The sequence below is a fragment of the Diorhabda carinulata genome, chromosome 2 (genome assembly GCF_026250575.1).
Source record: "Diorhabda carinulata isolate Delta chromosome 2, icDioCari1.1, whole genome shotgun sequence".
NCBI classification, from domain to species: Eukaryota; Metazoa; Arthropoda; class Insecta; order Coleoptera; family Chrysomelidae; genus Diorhabda; species Diorhabda carinulata.
In genome coordinates this window covers 26,012,832-26,031,945 of record NC_079461.1, presented here as the reverse complement: position 1 = coordinate 26,031,945, position 19,114 = coordinate 26,012,832, and the positions used below count along the sequence as shown (strand labels likewise).

The 19,114-nt window shown below is 32.6% G+C and overlaps 1 protein-coding gene across 4 annotated transcripts in view; it reads right to left on the bottom strand.

Annotated features, from left to right (window-relative positions):
* The window catches only part of LOC130903859 (probable G-protein coupled receptor B0563.6), a 233,756-nt gene that overhangs the window by 163,058 nt on the left and 51,584 nt on the right, over positions 1-19,114 (bottom strand). The gene's annotated exons all lie outside the window — the stretch shown is intronic.

The window sequence follows — 19,114 nt, the reverse complement described above, 5'->3', positions numbered from 1 at the left end:
CGCACGCTCGAATATATTTGCCAGCTTATAATGATAAGTGCTGATGTCTTCAAGTTGAGATTCGAAACTTTTCAGACAACTCTCGTCTATCTCAAACATAAACATTTAAGTCAAATTTTATTTATTTAAATGTACATGTATCAAACATTTTCTTATTTTCTATTGAGAGTACATTGAAATTTTCTGTTGATTGATTTATAAGTAAATTCTACTTTCGTTTCAATTAGCTTAAAATTATGTTAAGAGGTAAGAGGACAAGTAGCTAGAGTAAATAAGGTTGTGGGATATATTGAGAACGTAATATGGTGAAACAAATACATAAGAAAAGAAACAAAGGCATGAATTTACAAAGCAACAATCAGACCTATATATCAGAAATAAGATCCGGAACGTCAAGAGCGAAACAGCTCTCGGAGACTACAGAAATGAAAATTCGCGAAATCTCGAAAAACACTATAAGATCGAGAAAGAACCGAAAACATCAGACTAATGTACCCAGCAAGGGCCTGACATCAGACCATTATGTTACTTAAATAACATTAACGAATGGGTATTACATATAAGTCAAATAACAGAAGATAAACTTATAGAAATAGCAAGGGATAAATCTCCAATTGAACATGGAGTAGAGGTGGACTACAAAAGAGGTGGAGTGACCATTTAGGGCCAGGATGAGGAAAGGTATCGAATAAGGAATGGGTATTAGACCTATTATGCAAGAGAGAAAGAAGAAAAAGAAATTATGTTGAGTATGTAAATCGTGATATTATATATAAAATATTATAAATATCTTATTTCTATGAGAAAATCAATTATTTTACCCAATTACTGATTTTTTTCCTTCACCCTGTAGTTATTCAAGAAATTAAAAACGAAGTGTTACTGTTATTTGACCTTATATAATCTTGCAGAGTCACTGAACGTGCTTACGACTCTGTTTTTATTGCTTCGTGCGAGAAAAGAAATATTGCCTGTGGTTGGATTTATAGTTATAGAGAATTTTAGCACCATAAATATCCTTTAAAACGCCTTTAAAATATAAAGTAATAAAACAGCCGAAACAAGAAAATATATCACAAAGCCAATTAAAAACGTTAATTAAAATGAAAACCCCGCATCAAAACATTATTGCCGCAAGTGACAGTAAAAAGAGTTTTATTAGATCATTTTCTCAAGCCGGATTTTCCGGAAGCACAATATATTAATACGTTTCTTGAAAATATGTGTAGAATCATAGAAGGCAGTTCTTCAATTGTATAGAAGTAGTTTCCGTATAAATTTATAAGGAAGATTGCAATTGCAAATAAGGGTAATTATACATGATTCATAAATATTACATCAGATATTACTAATATTACGAACAATCCTATTTATTATTGTACTTAAATTGTACTTCACTGCTTCCTGCTCCTAATATCATTTAATTAAATGTTTTGGCTTAAGTCTCAAAGCCTTAAATCACAATGAATCTTCTTGAATTAGCTTCAAGTTGAAAAATGAGCCAAGTAATTGGATTTTTAACGCCTTTGAATGCGCCCTGAACACAGAAATGAATCTAAAAGTAGTTTTTGGATTTCTATGAAGAGCAAAAATATAAATTCCTTGAGAAGGCTCTGAGCGACCAGTTAGTGGTATTTTTAAGACTGGGTTTTCATATGAAGAGAGATAATGGCACCAATTATAGGATATTTTCGGAAGTTTCTACAGAAAAAGTATTATCAAAATTTCAATTGGGATATAGCTATGCCGCCAAGCTTTAGTGATGTGCGTAAACTGATATTGCAAGATCGTCATGTGACATACTGTGAGGTTGAGGCATACTTGGGCATTAGATCCACTTACACCCATTCAATATTACCTAAATATATTTCTGTTATGAAGATTTGTTCGTAGTAGATAAGGCATAATGTGACAATCATTTAAAAAAGCTCCTGTCGATTGGTGCAAAGAAATGCTTAAAGCAATTCAATCACTGAGCTTTGAATAACGTCTATAAGATCGTTAGGCAACGAATCATGGATCTATGCATATTAATCTAAAACTGGACAACAACCAACTGTATGGGTGTTCCATTACAGCAATGTAAATCGGTCAATTTTGAATAGTGAACTAGTATTTGTTTGCCGAAAGTTTGCGAAAAAATTGGGGAAACCAATTGCAGAAGACGAATCATTCTCCATCAGGACAATGTGCTCTCATATATTAGTTTGAACAAAACGATCAATGGAATGGAAAAAATACTCCGACATCTGGTTTAAATGCATGCTTAAGTGTACTGTTATAATGAAGAATATTTTGAAAAGCTATAAAGACATGCAATTATAAACATTTGTTTTTAAATGTCTATTTAGAAGCTTAACCAGCAAAACCAAAATAGCCTTTTCCCTGGAGGGGTTATCACGAAAACAAGATATATTGAATACAACATCATATTCTTTTGAGCTACATAGGGTAGAGAAAACCTTACTGTTGCATCTAAAACACTGCAAGACAAGTGTCCCGTGCATCTACTGTAGAAGCACAAGAAGACAAATTATCAGAATTAATCGATTGTTTTAAATTTCAAATTCGGATTGGAAGAAGAAAGAAATTTGGTGAAAGAATTGTGCAACAGATATCAACCAACTAAATAAATCGACACATCTAAGCGCATAGAGTATTGGGAATGATATCGGGAGAATGTAAAAATAACCAATCATTCCAATCGCTCTTCCGTACCGAATACTACTGGTAACATTTCGTTACTCTAAGAATAATGGATTATTGTAAGTAACAATCCTTTGATCATTCAAATCAAATAAGAAAACAGTTTAAGTCAGTTATGAACATTGTACAGTAATCAGCAGAAAGGTATAACCTGGAAAATAAATTTTTTATTGTATGTCGATATTGCCTTATTACATAGGGTGATCCATTTGAAATAACAAAGTTTGTTAGTTTCCCGGAAAAAGGAAAAATTTGACAACAATGGAGATACCACCATAATACCGGCCTTATCACAAGACTATTGCATACAAAAATTTATAAAAATCGAACAAGCCGTTTCCGAGATAATTGAGACGTTCCATATCTAAAAATCACTCTGTATAATTACTCATATTCTAACTCTTGAAGATTAAATAAAATAAAAATACATATTTATGAATTACAGGTGTCATTTTATTACGAAAAACGAATTTTTCTTTAAAAAAATTGCACCTGTGGTTGTTAATAACAGCTGTTCCGTACGTTAACCTTTTTGGCGGGTTTGTCGTATGAACATCAAACGATGAAGTATCATTAGCTTTATGGGGGTACCGGTTTCAATACAAGTACACGTAGGCTGCTATATTATAATAATTTTGTGAATAGACCAGATGTCATCTGTTGAAAATACTTCTAAAAATTTTATTCTACACTATTTAACAAACACTTCAACCAAAATGTAAATTTATTACTTTAACACAGTTTATTCTTGGTTTGGAACATATTCGAAAGTTGAATAATATTTGAATCATGATTTTTCAGTCATTATTTGAAATTGCTTTTTGATAGTATTGAATAGTGAAGTTGCAAGTTTAGTAACAATACAAAATTTAACTCAGAAAAAATTGACAACATATTAGATATATGTGTTAGACTCATATACCGCCCATTGGCCTAAAAGTGATCAAATATAATAATCAGTAATCGAAAATATATCGTATTATGGAATCTGTTCTCATTTACACATTTCACGAGTTATACCAAGTTTCAAATGGCAAATATGAATGCTTTTCAGTACGTTATCTTTTCGTTTAGTATATGGTGCAATGGCGCCAATGGTGCAATTTTGAAATACTCAGATATCGATAACAATATTTTGATTTTAAAAAATGTTGTCATCGAGAAAAATAACGTTTATTTCTCAGAACCAGCACATTACTCAAATAGATATGAATATTATCTATTTATTGCAGCAAAAAATTATCATTATACTTGCTGTTATATTTGATCTAGCTTGCAACATATCACTTTTTTCATTTTTTCTTGCAATCACATCTTATATATCCCAGGACCTAGTTCCTTTTTGGAACGATTGGAAATGACATCTACATTTGAAAATTCACTTTCGACAACTATCCGTGGGATTTTTGCTTAAGTCTGAAAAGTTTCTACCTAACAAAGAAACAAGACATTTCTTCCACAATCATTTTTATTTTTTAACAAAGTATTATTTCAAGTCCATACAGTTACTCTAGGGATTCTTTAAGTTTTATAACCATTTCAAAATGATTGTTGGCGTCTTTCTAATCAAAATGTGCATTTATGTAGGCGATAACTTCACCGTTTGATGGGAATCTGTCTCCTAAAAGTGAAACTTGGAGGAAATAGGAAAAGTCGCTGGGGGCCGAATATGGTGAACACGGTAAGTGATCATCCAATTCTAAGTAGAGCTCAAGAATTTTAGCCATGACCATCACCTAAGTGTAAAAAAATGATTTGTTCCGATGGAAAAGCAGTTTATTCTTTTTCAAATGCGGTCACTTATATACAATTTGTCCCTTTACTTTGTCAAGAAATGATGCTTAATTCTCTCCTGCTATTGTACCATATTTTTGAATATATTCCATAGATGTAAGCGCATAACTATCTTAAAAAACGGTCGCCACTACTTCTCCGACCGATGTAACCGTCTTTGCCTCTTTCGGCGCAGGATCAACCTTTGCAATCCATTGTCTTGACTGTTTTTTCATTTCAGATGTGTTGTGGTGGATACAGATCCCATCTACAGCTATGGATCTACGTAAAAGTATTACTCATTTCTCTACATTTATTTTCGGTACTTGGTCATCAAGTTTTCATCATTTTGAGAACTTAGTATTAAGTTCATATAATAGGTGAACTCGGCTTATGAGATATATCTAGGTAAATAGAGGTCCTACGAACAGGATTTTGAATTTTCAAGATAAAAATGTATTTTCAAAACTCATTTCTGGTAAAAATCAGATTAGGGAGCATTAGTCAGAAAAATCAAAAACTTTTTAGTGCTATCGATACGTAAATTAACAAAGTAGATGCCAAAATGTCTTCAACCCTCTACTTGGCAGATTTTTGAGCAATGAAAGTTGTTATAAAAGTTCGAAACCCTCAATCAGTTTTTTATTTCTTTCACTCTTATTCCGGTTTCAAATCTTTAATATGAGGCAACCTATTTCAATAAAACTTATATCTTCTCACAGAGGTAGGGCAATAAACAATATTTTATTTTCGTCTATAAGTGTGACTAGTGTTTCTGAGCACTTTCTTCACTGTACCATGTTCTAGGAAAGATATTACTAAAAGTGCTGTTTGAAATATGATTTTCCGGATATTTCGCAATTAATATAGTATATACTCCGTTTCCTACCCTCACATGCTATCAATATCGTGACGGTAAATTTCTCTGATTATATAATTCATGATAAAATTAGCCAGTCGAGCAGTCTAAAATAATGCATTATTTTCCACCCGACGTAATCCTTAAAAGTTGAGTTAGGCTCTCGTGGATTTTCCCAGATTACGTGAAATAATCGATTAGTTTTGAAACTATTTTCATGTAATGAATGATTATATAATTCATGATAAAATTAGCTAAAAAAAATTATGAATACCTAGTTAAAGGGTATAGATAAGTGATTTAGTAATCAGTTAGATCTTTTGGAGGAGGAGGATCTAACAATTTGTGTGATATTAACCACCTTTTAACACATACAACGTCTTCAAAATCGCAATAAATTGCTTCAAGCAATTAAATCTTTAATGGCTGAATAAGCTGAAAACGCTTACACAAGCAGTTTTCTTGTAGCTGCCTCAAAGAAACACTTGGGAGATATTACCATAGTTTTGGAATTGTGGAAATAATTTGGGAAATTTCCGCGAAGCTCATATAAAACGTAACTTCGAGATTCAATCGAGAAAATATACATAGTTATTGAGGATGCTAAAAATTTCGAAAGGAGACACCTACGAGCGCCTCCACAAAAAAGAAATCAATCTTCTGCAGCTCTGGCAACTGAACTGATCAGTAATATTGTGAGCAACTATTATGAATACTCACCATGTGCAGTCCAACTCATGTGGCAGAAAAGTTGGAATTTCTGGAACCGTTGGTTATATTCATACTGAACGGAATATTTACACTACTTCTACACCAACACACACAATTCTACTGTCTGACGCGCGCTTCGATAACCAAGTTATTGTCTTCAGAGACTGAAGGTGAACTGTTTATATATACATATAAGATATCCAAGTTACCATCTCCGGAGATTTTAGATGAACTGGTTATTTACACAGTTTACCTTCAATTTATGAAGATTATAAATGGGTTATCGAAACGTGTGTCAGAAAGTGTAATTGTGAGTGTTGGTGTAGTGGTAGTGTGAAAAGTGTATTCAGTATCGAACAGAAATGTCAAGATATCTCCAGTCTATTCTAGCTAGTATTATTATAGCAATTATATGCTTGGAAACGTGGTTTAATCACTTTGGTTTTTTTTGGCTTAACAATGTGTGTTGCGATAGTAGCCAACTTTTTAAGTGTCTCAAAAAGTCAGAAAAATGAGACAAATAGGCTGCTGTGTAGTATTAATATGGCTAGCTCTAGGTCATCAACAATTAACAGTGTTTCACGAACTACTTACATATATTGTATGTTCAATATCAATACCAAGTCTTTTGTAATACAAAAATGCCACCATTGCGTGAAGCACATTAGTCAATTGCAGCTTCAAATTCAATTTTTGAGTCGTGGGCAAAAACTACCACCCAGACTGCCAGGAGTTGGTTCTCAAAGGCTTGGACAACATCAATAAAACCCCGATCCAATACCACCAATCATAATGAAGAAATGCGCATACAAACAAAGTCTCTTGGAAACTTGCTCTGGTTCAGCCCATACCAAACAAAGTGAAAATCGGCTCCCAACAACTATCGTTCGATTGCTTTGATCTCAGCTATTGCCAAGGTAATGGAGGAAATCGTTAATCAGCAAATTTTGAGATATATTTAGTCTATTAAAATTATCAGTGACCATCAATACAGCTTTCGTAAACATAGATCTCCTGGCCTTTGTCACCAACGTATGGATGGAAGCTATAGAGAAATATGGTAAATCTTGAGCAATCGCACTGGACACATCGAAGACGTTTGACAGAGTTTGACATGCCAACCTTCTAAATAAATCAAGATTGTACGGTTTGTTGTCTTTACTCATCGACTAGCTTTGTAGCTTCCTCAAAGACCCATCCATCCAAGTCGTTATAAATGGGCATACCTCAGAAAGGTTTGAGGTCAATGCTTGAGTTCTCCAGGAATGCATATTTTCACCTACTCTTTCTCTTTCTATCAATATCGATCTTGAAAATATTATAGAGTGAGGTGGAAGCAATCCGATTAAGTTTATTGCAGCAAAGACCCAGACTGCTGTTTTTAAAAATAAACTTTGCATTGCTGCTCAGGATTTGGTCTTGTCTGGACATAAAATATCACTAGCTCTGCAAATTCTACTGTTAAGTATTGAGGTTGGAAACAATGTTCTCTCAACAAAAGCTTCTTATTATCTACATGGCCCCAGATTCTTCCATGGAATATTGCTCGCACTTTTCGACCTCGGCTCTCAAGCATACCCTGAGGATATTCGACTCAACTCGAAAGCAATTCGATTTATAGGTGTTACAGAATTGACCAGTGTAGAGCATAGATGAAAGGTCGCTGACCGACTTTGTTTTACTGATTCTTCCACGAGAAATGTTCTTCCGATCTGTCTAGCATAATACCACCTAGAACAAGACCCACTCGAAAGACAGACAGACAGCTTATGATGTTTCCCTGCAGCTACCCAAGTCACGACTTTCCCGAACACTACAACCAACAGAAATTTGAAATCATTATCCAATAACTGCCACACGGCAGGCACACTCTAGTGTAATAGGGTTTACCCTTTTGTGCTTGCTTTCTACACGAAAAAATACAAAATTAACGATTTATCATTATCTGTCCATTCATTATATGATCGTTACGAATACCTCTCGAGCAGTCTAAACTAATCGATCATCATTTTCGAAGGTCTTGTTTCATAAATATGTTGGTTTAATAAATACGTAAACACTTATACAACTAGACGAAATTAGGACAGAAAATTGCTCAAAAACACGTTGTGTGTGTTTTGAAGTACATTACTTGAAAAACGATAAGAATTAAGCTCATGTTTCATTATTTTCACCCGCCGTACAGTGATTTGGTTAACACAGGCTAGGTGTACAAAAATCAGTGAAGAGGGTTTTTTTGTTGCGATGGATTTTACTTTAAAAGGTGAATAGTTCTTCACTTCGTTGTTATAATAGGAAGAGAAAATTTATTCGAAGATCCTAATTTTGTTTTCAATTCTAATATCTGAAAATATGCAACTAATTAGAGCTACATATCTCCGGGCTAATTTTTCTGTATTATGAAGCTACTGTGGTCTATTTTTATGTACGAGAAATTAATAAAACCTAGTCACTAGTTCAAAACTATTATAAATGTACCTGAGCTAATTCAAGTTTTCAGGCTTTTATTGGTCTTTCACAACCATAAGCTGTACAAAACTACAGAAAAAGGTCAAAATTCCGAATACTCCATCATTTTATTACTCCCCCTTTCATTTAAATAGACTATATCCAAAATTAACTATTAATCTGTAAGATTAATAGTTGTTCCAGGTCCTTTACAAAATTGTAGTTGAAGAATATTACAAAGAGGACCGAAATCTGGATGCTATTCCTACCCCCAGTGATATTAGAATTTGAAAGTTTTCAGTTATTCGGCTAATTTTTCTGGTATCATCAAGGTCCGTCTTCAGGATACCAGCGAGTCAACCTCAATTACTGAAATAGCAAATCGTTTGTTCGATCATAGAAACGTTGCTATTTTGATTAGAAAAAGATTAGATTAGAACATTAGAAACCTGAAATTGAATACAGTTTTTAGTCAATATATTTATTATTTTGTGAATAAAACTGAAGAAGTATTACTTAGGCTTCTGAATTATAATTTATGGGATAGCTTTTCTAGTAAACAACAAGCTTGTCCTAGGCGATTGTGTAACTCTTTTTTTATAATTGTTTTTTTTATTCCACTAACTTTATATGATCTTGCCAATAATATATTCTACATTTAAAAAACATGGTTATTTAATTGCAGCTAGCAATTTTATTTCTTTGACAACAAAAGGTAACCATTATAAAATCTATAAATGTAGTAGAGGTTTTTCATGTTACTGGTTAATTAGTAATAATTTTATATTAGACTTCCGTACAATTTGTATAAATATTAACATTACATGTATTCACAAAGCTTTATTCTGTTTTTGATACGACTTCAGGAAGGAGCATTCCTTTAGATAAACTTTTTGTAGCAAAAAGTTTTATTACCTCGTTATTCTGTGAAATAAATTGTTCAGCCTACAACGTTTTATAATTTGCAAAGTTGTTTCGTTGCCGAAGGAAAAGTGCTACGACAATATGAGTTGTTCAGAAGCAGAGTGGCCCAACTAAAAATTTTTCATGTTTGAGTTAGGACCAACAATAAGTACCACGATGCGTATATTTTTATTTCACAGTGACCCAAACAACCTTTCTTTACTACCTACTAGATGGCACAGCAAACACACTTAGGCCGCATCGGGATTTTAATACTCTTTGATAGGAAAATGGTAGTTGAGCCAGTCTGACATTTTATTTTCGGAAACATTATCGTATCTACGTCCTAGTTTCAATCGTTTTTCAGTTGTTTTTTCAATCGGTTTTTATTATATCTAGAAATTTGCAAATTTATGTAACGGTAAGTAGATAAGTATTTTATACACAACATGCTGCGTATTATTTTATTAAGGGTTTGAATTGAATATAATCATCTCAAAAAATTATAACCTAAAATTCATTTTATGGAGAGTCGAGTACGAGAGACATATTAATTAATGTTCTTATCTGCGAGCCAAGTAAATTTGACACGAATTCCAGGTTTGATTTTCATATACCTTTAGAAATCAATCTACAATCCAAAGAAAAAAATGAAGTTGACGGTGAACCTACTTCCAGTAGAGACAAAAAAAGAAAACAAAATAAACTAGGTTGGACGAAACCAAAATCAAAGATAGCAAGAAATTTCGACAAATCATATCTTGACTCTCGTGGTAATCTTGTACCAGAAAAGACATTTTTTGAAAGTATTTGTACCTGCCGTAGTAGTGCCATTTGCTGTTGTCTATCAAAGAGAGAAGATATTTTTTCCATAGTTTTTAGAAATTATCTAATTTAAATTTTCAAACTGCTTGCATTAACGTGCAAGTAAAATCTGTAAATAAACGACGTTTACTAATAAACGTTCAAAGACCAGAATTGTTTGAAAGTTTCGGTTGGAAGACTTACCAGGACTTTAATAAATAAGACAACGGGTGGTGAAATTACCACTCCGCCGGTAGATATGAGAGGAAAAGTAAGAGAACGCTTAAAACGTGAAAAGTTTCATAAATAGATTTGCCGAATACACATCTTACTATAGCCTCTAGAACAATCCCAACCGAGAGTATCTCTCACCCGATTTAAATACTAAACTATACGAATTGTATGTACAAAGCGAGGAGCCAAAAGTAAAAGTTTCTAAATTTGTCATTTCAAGAATAATCAATGAAGGTTTTAATCTTCATTTTCGTTACCCGATTCTAAATGGTGCGGAGAAAAGTAGAGCGGTGGCAGAAATTGAGGAGAGGGAAAGATCTACGGATGTCAGGGGCGGCTAGAAATGGCTTGAAGGAAGATGCAACCAAAGATAAAGACACTACAAAAACTATCGCATTTGATTTAATGAAAACCTTAGCAACGCCCAGTACAGCTACTGGCGTAGCATATTATAAGCGACACCTGTGAACATATTGTTTGGGTATCCATAATCTAATTACTAATCTTATCACAGGCCAAGCACACCTGTATGTACGGCATGAGGGTATGGCTTTAATAGGTCCGCAAGAAATTGGCTCTTGCATTTTATAGTATGTAAGAACCAATGTAAAAACAGCAGATTTAATCTTATACAGCGACCAATGCGGCGGACAAAACCGAAATATTATATCGCATCTATTTGTTCATTCATGACGGTTTCCAATGGTTTGCTCCCATAGTCAAACATCACAAATTTCTTGTACTTTGAAAGTATCACTAGGCTAGATACGTTACTCACCAACAGAAAAAATGGGAAACAAGACATCAAAGTAGAATGGATGAAAATATAGTGGCTTATGTTTAAAGCTGAAAAGCCGTTCAACATTTATTTTAAATACTCTAATAACGAGAATGTTTTTTTCTATTGCGTTAATGTATCTAAAAAAAGAACAGAACCAACAAGAACCAACTGGAAGACCTGTGGAAAAATTGGAATAGAAGGATCTTCAGTGTTCTCCGGAATATTCCGCCAGTAAACCAGTTTAAAAACCAATGATCAAACCGAAGAAGCAGATGAATAGAAGCCCAGTGAACTGACTTTGTTTTTTTACATCTATTTGGCAGAGTGGTCCAACTGAATTTTTTTCTTACAATAATTTTTGTATTTTTTTCCCATATGGTGTATGTGTATGGATGTATCTGTAAGTAAATATTTTTTAAATCATATTATCAAACCGAAAAATTTACTAATAATTTTGAACAATTTTTTATTTGCAGTTAAGCCACTGTACTTCTGAGCAACTCAATTTGTGTTGATATGCGACGGATTATTCCAAATAATTTTGATTTTGTCTTTCATCCCATCGTCAGCATCCGGTTTATAAAATAATATATTATACCCCGAAAGTAAGTTCTATCAAGATATATAACTGTTTCAAGATTATCTATTGCTTCTTCTCTTCTATATGGTCTTTCTTATAGAAATTATCGTTTTCTCGCCACTTCGACCTCATTTTTTCCTAAATACCATAATGGGTTTTTTTCACTCAATCGCTCTTTATAATTTATTACCAAAAAATTCACCCTTCTACGTTTGTTTTTCTTACTTCCTGTTTGTAAGTTTCCTAACTAAAAAAACATAGATTTTGTTTGTAAATTGATTAACTTTTATTATCTATAGTTATTAATTCCTGAATGTCATGTGGCTTATAGTTATTTATGCAACAAGTGCAACTCTAATAAATAAACCCAAGAAATCTTTTACTTGGGCACTAATTGTAGAAAAATAAAAAGCGTAATTTAACAGCAAAATATTTTCTTACTTATTAGCACTATCCATTAACATTAAGAAGTTAAAAAACATCGATTCAACTTTATTTTTACTATTTATATTAGAATAGGATCCAGATATAAAACGACCTTCACCCAGTTGTTAATGGATCAAACATAATTTGTATGTAATTCAAAATACATTGCATATGGGTTGCCGTTTTTGCACTAGAGCAATAAAGAATTAGTTTTTTCAAATAGTTTTATTTCAAAAAAAGATTTTTTCATTAGTGTAAAAAAATAAAAACCACCACAATCAAAGTTGCAAAACAAATATTTGCACCTAAAGAATATACAAATAAAGAGAACTGATACATTTAGATAATTAACAAATCAAAAGGTTAAATTGTAGTTTCTCCAATGTTAGTGGTAGGTTAAGTTGGGATGATACGGGCAATCTCAACCCATCATTTTCCAAAATTTGAAAACTTTGTTAACTATCTAATCGCCATATTATATTTTTCCAATTTATAGCCCATTTTTAAGTATTTCCAACCTAAAAAGAGGTTTCTAACTTTCTATAATTCCAACATTTGTCAGTCAAGATATAAATCACGCTTTTTGACGTTTCTAGGCTCAGTGCCATGAAGCGGACATTTCTATTTCTATTACATGAATAAGGAAACATTATTTATTGTATGCAGTGCAAAATTGTTTATTATTGTTGGTGTGAATGGCAATGTGAAGTTGTGTGCAGTAAGCACTTGCTTTTCACAATTGTTACAGAAATAACAAAATAGGATGTTTTCTATCAATAATTTCAGCATCATTGATTTTTTACGAATATCTGAATGAAACAAGACATTCTTTTCATTTATCATAATTTTGTATTTGCCAGAATAAAAAATTCAGTCCAAAAAATTTTACTGCAATAATGCTTTGATATTTCTTCATAGAAAACTCCTTCAAGTGTTAGTAATAAATACCAAAAATTGTTAGACCTGAAACTTTCTCAAAAGGAAATTTCTGGAAGCTCCTCAAATTAGAAATTCTTGTATTCTCTTTATACTGAAAGGACCAACGATGTCATTCACTCGTGCAAAAAATTTAAATCTCCCATCCTGAAATATACATATAAGGGATTCAATGAACTTCAAAAATTTTCATAATAATTAGAATTCTAGAATTACCTACTTACATCGTGAGCTAATTGTTTATTAGAATTACTTGGAGTTTCAAATAGATAGTGAGGCTACATAAATTTATATATAATATTATTTCCCATATAACATACAATCTGTCTCAATAGAACAATAAATACTTGCTTCAATCATTAAAGATAGCAACCGCGAAGTATTCTCCAATAAGGATTCTTTTCACACTAACTTAAATGAGTTTTTATGACGACATGGTCTATAGTTTATAACTGACAGTTTTTGTATTCTAATAACTATTATAAATGATCAAATCAAACAATTTTGCATAAAAGCTTCACACATACACTAGCTCTCATATAGTATTAATCATAACATCATTTTATATGAACCTGAATCCGTTCTTTCTAGAAATCCACTCGGATTTGACAAGCTACAATGGCCAATAAGAATAAATATACGAAAAGATTCAATTCAGGGAGGGGTTGTTAGATCCCCTGTCGGACGACTCCCTAGGTGGGGACCAAAACTAGTACTGAGCAACAGCAGCAAAACTGACCACAGGCAGAGGTAATGGGAACCAGAAAGGCTGTGGAGCAGAAAAGAGAGAGAGAGTGTGGTGACAATCTCTTTACCGGTCTCTGTACAGCGGTGCAGAAAACACCTAGAAACTACTGCACTATTATTTCCCTGGTAAAATAACCTCGCAGAGTACTTTATCAGTAGCTCCTTGTCCGCGGCAGACCTTAAATGGTCAAGGTGTGCAAAGAATCCTCGCGAGGAGAAGCCACCCAATCTTTAGTGTGAATCGGCACTTGGAACGTGCAGAGCATGTTTGGAGCTGGCAATATACACAACATCATTCGAGAAATAAGAAGTCTTAGGGTCAACGTACTGGACATAAGTGATATGAGATGGCCGGGATTTGGATAAAAACAACTTATCTGAGAACAATACCCAGCTCCATTCATAATCATTCCAATGAACGTGATATCTGGCAAATGTCAATTTTGCAGTCCGATGTTGGCGTTGCAATGGAGGACCTGTAGCCTTTCTTTTGCATGACACTTCAGCAGCATGAAGTCTTCTTCTGACGGTTCATTTACTAACGTTGACATTTCTCACTTCTTCCAATTGATTTCGCCGTGAAACCGCAGTGACTGTCCTATTCTACAAACTTGCGGTCACAAAAACAGTCATCTCATTGAGTGGCAATTCTTTTTTTGTTTTTTTTGTTTTTGGATTAATCCGGATTGTCAGTTTTTACATTCTTCTCTTCACTTTGTTCATTGTTTTTGTTTGTAAGTGAATTCGCAAACCCTCGACACAATTTCCATTCGTACATACGTTTTAACGTACTTAAATATCACAAATCCTTTTCAAATTTGAAATACTTATTTGAAATGAATTTCGTTGCCAATATTCTATTTATTAAAATAAATATTATTCAAATGGAAATGAATATTTTTTGGATAAATAGAAACAGGATTTCAGCCTTCTACGTTTGGCACTGGTATTTGATCAAGATTAATTTTACTTCCTTTTCCGCTAAATTTAATCTAATTCGAAAAAAAAAAATTCAAAATGAACAATAATAGCATACAGTGGAGTTTGTTCATGTCTGCTTGTGAAAAATAGTGTCAATTCAAATTTTGTCGAATCGTAATTACTGAATATGAATTCATTTTCTTAGCGAACAGCAATCTAAATATATTTCTATTTTGAATGAGCAAGCTCTGATGTTCAGACACGTTTAAGGCAATGTAGCTATATGCTTCGTTAGGCGTTAACAACGAAGCAGACTTATAATTTTTATAAAGAATGGGTAATTAAGTTGTATGGAACAATTTATAACCTAATATTTTATTTTAGATAAAAGGAGAATTCCTTAAGCCATAGTTAAGAAGTTCTTAACGTCTTTTGTAGACAAATAAAATTTAATATAAGACAAAATAACATACACGAAATGAAACACCTAAAAATAAATAAATATGATAAGATAAATGATAAAGATATTAGAAAAGTAATAAACACCAATAAAGTTGACAATAAGCAGCTAAATTGGTATAGGCTTTTTATAAAATGAAAATTGTTTACCAACAAATATAAATAGCATCAAAATACGAAGGGCGAAACTAGAGAGAGCTGCATGAACGAAATGCAAAATTTGAACATAAAAAGGGGAATGAAGTGAAAAATAGTCAAAGAAATGGATATAAGAAGAGCTGAAAGAGACACCAGAATGGGTATAAGGAAAAGACAAGACAAGGTTTGAATTAACTATTATCACAATGTCAGTTTCTATAGATCAGCTACAGAGAATATTTTGGCTACATGTTCCGACAGGCATCAAAATCGAATTTTTATATAGAATGTGAAATTAAGTTGTACGGAATTGCACAAATTATACCTGATATTTTAGTTTGGATATGAAATAAATTCCTGAAACAGTATCTATGACCACAATTATTCTCTTTGTTAATACAAAGTCATTAATTAATTATCTAACAAATCTTGAGAAAAATGTTGGAATTTATTATATTTATTTTCATTATACTATTATATGACCCTTCTTAAAATGGTTTCCTCGCGATGTCGTCAACTGGCACGAACGCTACTCTGGGTACTTAGTTGAAAAATAGAGATGAAAGAAAACGAAAAATGATAACAATCTGGACAAAACAAAACTAGTAAATTGAAAATAATAATTTATCCTCTAATATATTATAGGCACTTATTTGTTTAGCTGTTCTTGTTATAACAAAATGATTAAAATAAATGGAGAGCAAATAAGAATATTGGAATCTCTCTGCGATTTTTTCTTTGCAGTGTCATCGAGAAAATTTTGAATATTTCATTTTCATCAAACATTGAATTCAATGGAGATATAATTTGAATGTATACGGAAAAAAGTTTCCCCCTAACAACCTATGGTTTGGATTAATATCTACCAAAATACGGATTTCCAGTTTTCCAGGCCACATCTACCGATCGTTATCAGATTACACTTCACCGGTTTACTCCATAAATTTTAACATAGATTGAAAAGGGACATGGCTAGTTTTCTCCAACTGATTGAGAGTTCTTCTAATTTTTTGTGGGTTTCAAGTATAAAGGTCACTAACGTTATTATCCCACTCTTACTTCCTCCATAGGAGTGGTTTCTTTCGGAAATTTTTGCATAACGAAAGAAGGTAACTGCTATTCGGCTTGTTACGTTTTTTTTTTCATAAACTTTGAATATTGCTATGTTCACGTATTGTGGCATAGTAGTCAATTCGGATTTATTTATTCCAACATTCGAGCTTTTGAAGAAATTAATTTGTTATCGACTTCCTACTTCATTCGGGAAATTCAATAAAACCTCGGAATGTATTAAAATAATTTCTCTACCTAACCACACTTTAAATCGAGGTAAGTTTTAGTAAATTTATGATAATTTTATTCTTTATACTCGCTGGTAAGTCTTTCTTTGCTTTTTTTATTGTGCTCACAAAAATTCCAGTTAGCTTTATGGATTTCCTTTCGCTTTAAGCAAATTTTGTTTGATAGCTTTCATATAAATTCATTTTTTCTATTTATTTGGGGAACAGAAATGTTTAGTTACATTAAAAAAAATATAAATTCAGTTTTTTTGAATGCTAACGCATAAGCTCCTTTCATTCAAATCTGTTCATTCTGCTCGTTCCTTCTACAGTAATTTCTTTCTGTGTTCTCGTTTTTTCCTCATTTTATTTTATTTCCGCAGTTCTACAGCTGCCAGACTTTCAACCACACCCATAGAACTCTACCGGTACACCACAAACAAATAAATTCAACTCAACTCCAACAACTCGGAATTCAGTTGAGGGCGGCAACCATTCCGGATTTCCATAGATAAGTCCTTGTCCTATCTTCAATATATAAATAAATTTATAACTGCTTTTATTCGTTGCGATCTTTGGCATACGCACCTTTTTTATTCATTTTAGCGTCATTCGTCAAAAAGCTAGTGGCGTCTAGTTTAATATTAATTTTTCACCCCATCTCAGTACCAGTTATTTAAATACTTCAACTGACGCCGAATACCACTTCCCGATGAAGAGTTTCCTGTCTGGGAAGTCAATGTTATAAATAAAGTTCCAAAATAAAAAATCTCTAATCAAATCACGTCAAATGATCATTCATCTGGGTACTACTGTATTTCATTATAATTGCCAGCATTGAGATAATAAAGTAGTTGAAGGGATAAAATAAATATTTTGTTTATCAAATATTTTTGAGATATCTGGAATTTTTATTGAATAATATGTAAATGCACAATATTCCCATGAAGACAGTATACTTTTTACTATATCAAACATTGACAATATCCTACCCTGTAGTATTCTAAACAACTGAGTGAGAAAGTCAAAAGCGTCAATGAATCTATAACTGAAAAGTACATACAAGGATGGAGAGACATATCGACGTTCAGTACCATTCTATGAATTAAGAAAATGTTGAAACAGAAGATATACAGTGTGTTTCAGAAATAGGTGATCTTGTGTCTAAGATAGATAGAAAAATGAAAAATATTTGGGATTTGCTCAGTAAAAAATTTTCTTAACGCCAACCGTATTCAAGATAAAGGGCGTTGAAGAAAAAAAGGCCTTAGTATGAAACAAATAATAATTTCATGATTATGTATTGTGGTTCTGAGACTCAAACTGTTGTTTGTTTCATACTAATGCCACCAATAGCTAAGTAACTATTATTATTTAACTTTGAATTTCACCCGGCAATAGCATTTTCTCTGAGTTTAACTGTCATTCATTGATAGTTATGACATTGAGTTACATTTCTAAAACCTTGCTAGGTATTAAATTAGATATTATTAATCAAAATGTACTCAACTTTTGAATACACTGACATGTTATTAACCTTAGGCAAAGAAACTCTAGTGTAGCTGTTAGTTACGCGTTATACAGAGAAGTTTCCTCGAAGAAACTTACCAAGTAAAAATACATTTAGAGCCATTGAACGACATTGTCGAGAAACTGGGACTGTGAGACTTAAAAAAATAAATTCTAGTAGGCCAAGAACAACAAGAACCATTAATAAAGAAAATATGATTTTAAATTTAATCGATCAAAATATAACAGTTAGCGAGAGGAATGTGGTATGACAAACAATTACGTCTTCTTCAATTACTTGGAGAATAGTTAAAGAGCAATAGCTACATCCTAATCATTACAGACAAGTTCAAGAGCTCTTGCAAAACGATCTACCGGTTAGAGGGGATTTTTGTCAAACATTACCAGAAAGGACAGCCCACAATTCAAATTTTTTGAAATGTATTCTTTTTACCGCCGAGGGCACTTTTTCGCGACAAGGTATGTTTAATTCCCATAATGCATATAATGCTACAGAGGTGAATTCACCTCAAGAAGTGAAAGACATAATTTTACGTTACTTCATTGACCTCAAAGCTTGACTACCAACCGTTTAGAAGACGGATGGGTTTATTCTTGAAAACACGGACATTATGAACACCTACTCTAATTGAATTTTATTTTTATCTTGTGATTTTTTGTTTGATATTACATTTATTATTACTTCATACCAGCATGGTTTATTACTCCATAATTTTCAAATCAAAATATTTCGAAAACGATACACAGTATCGAGTTTTATAATTAAATGATGTTTAATTTCACTTGAAATTCTACTTGAAAAATCTAATACTGAAAAAGTTTATCTTGAATACAGATGGTGTTACGAAAATTTTTTACTGAGCGAACCCCAAATATGT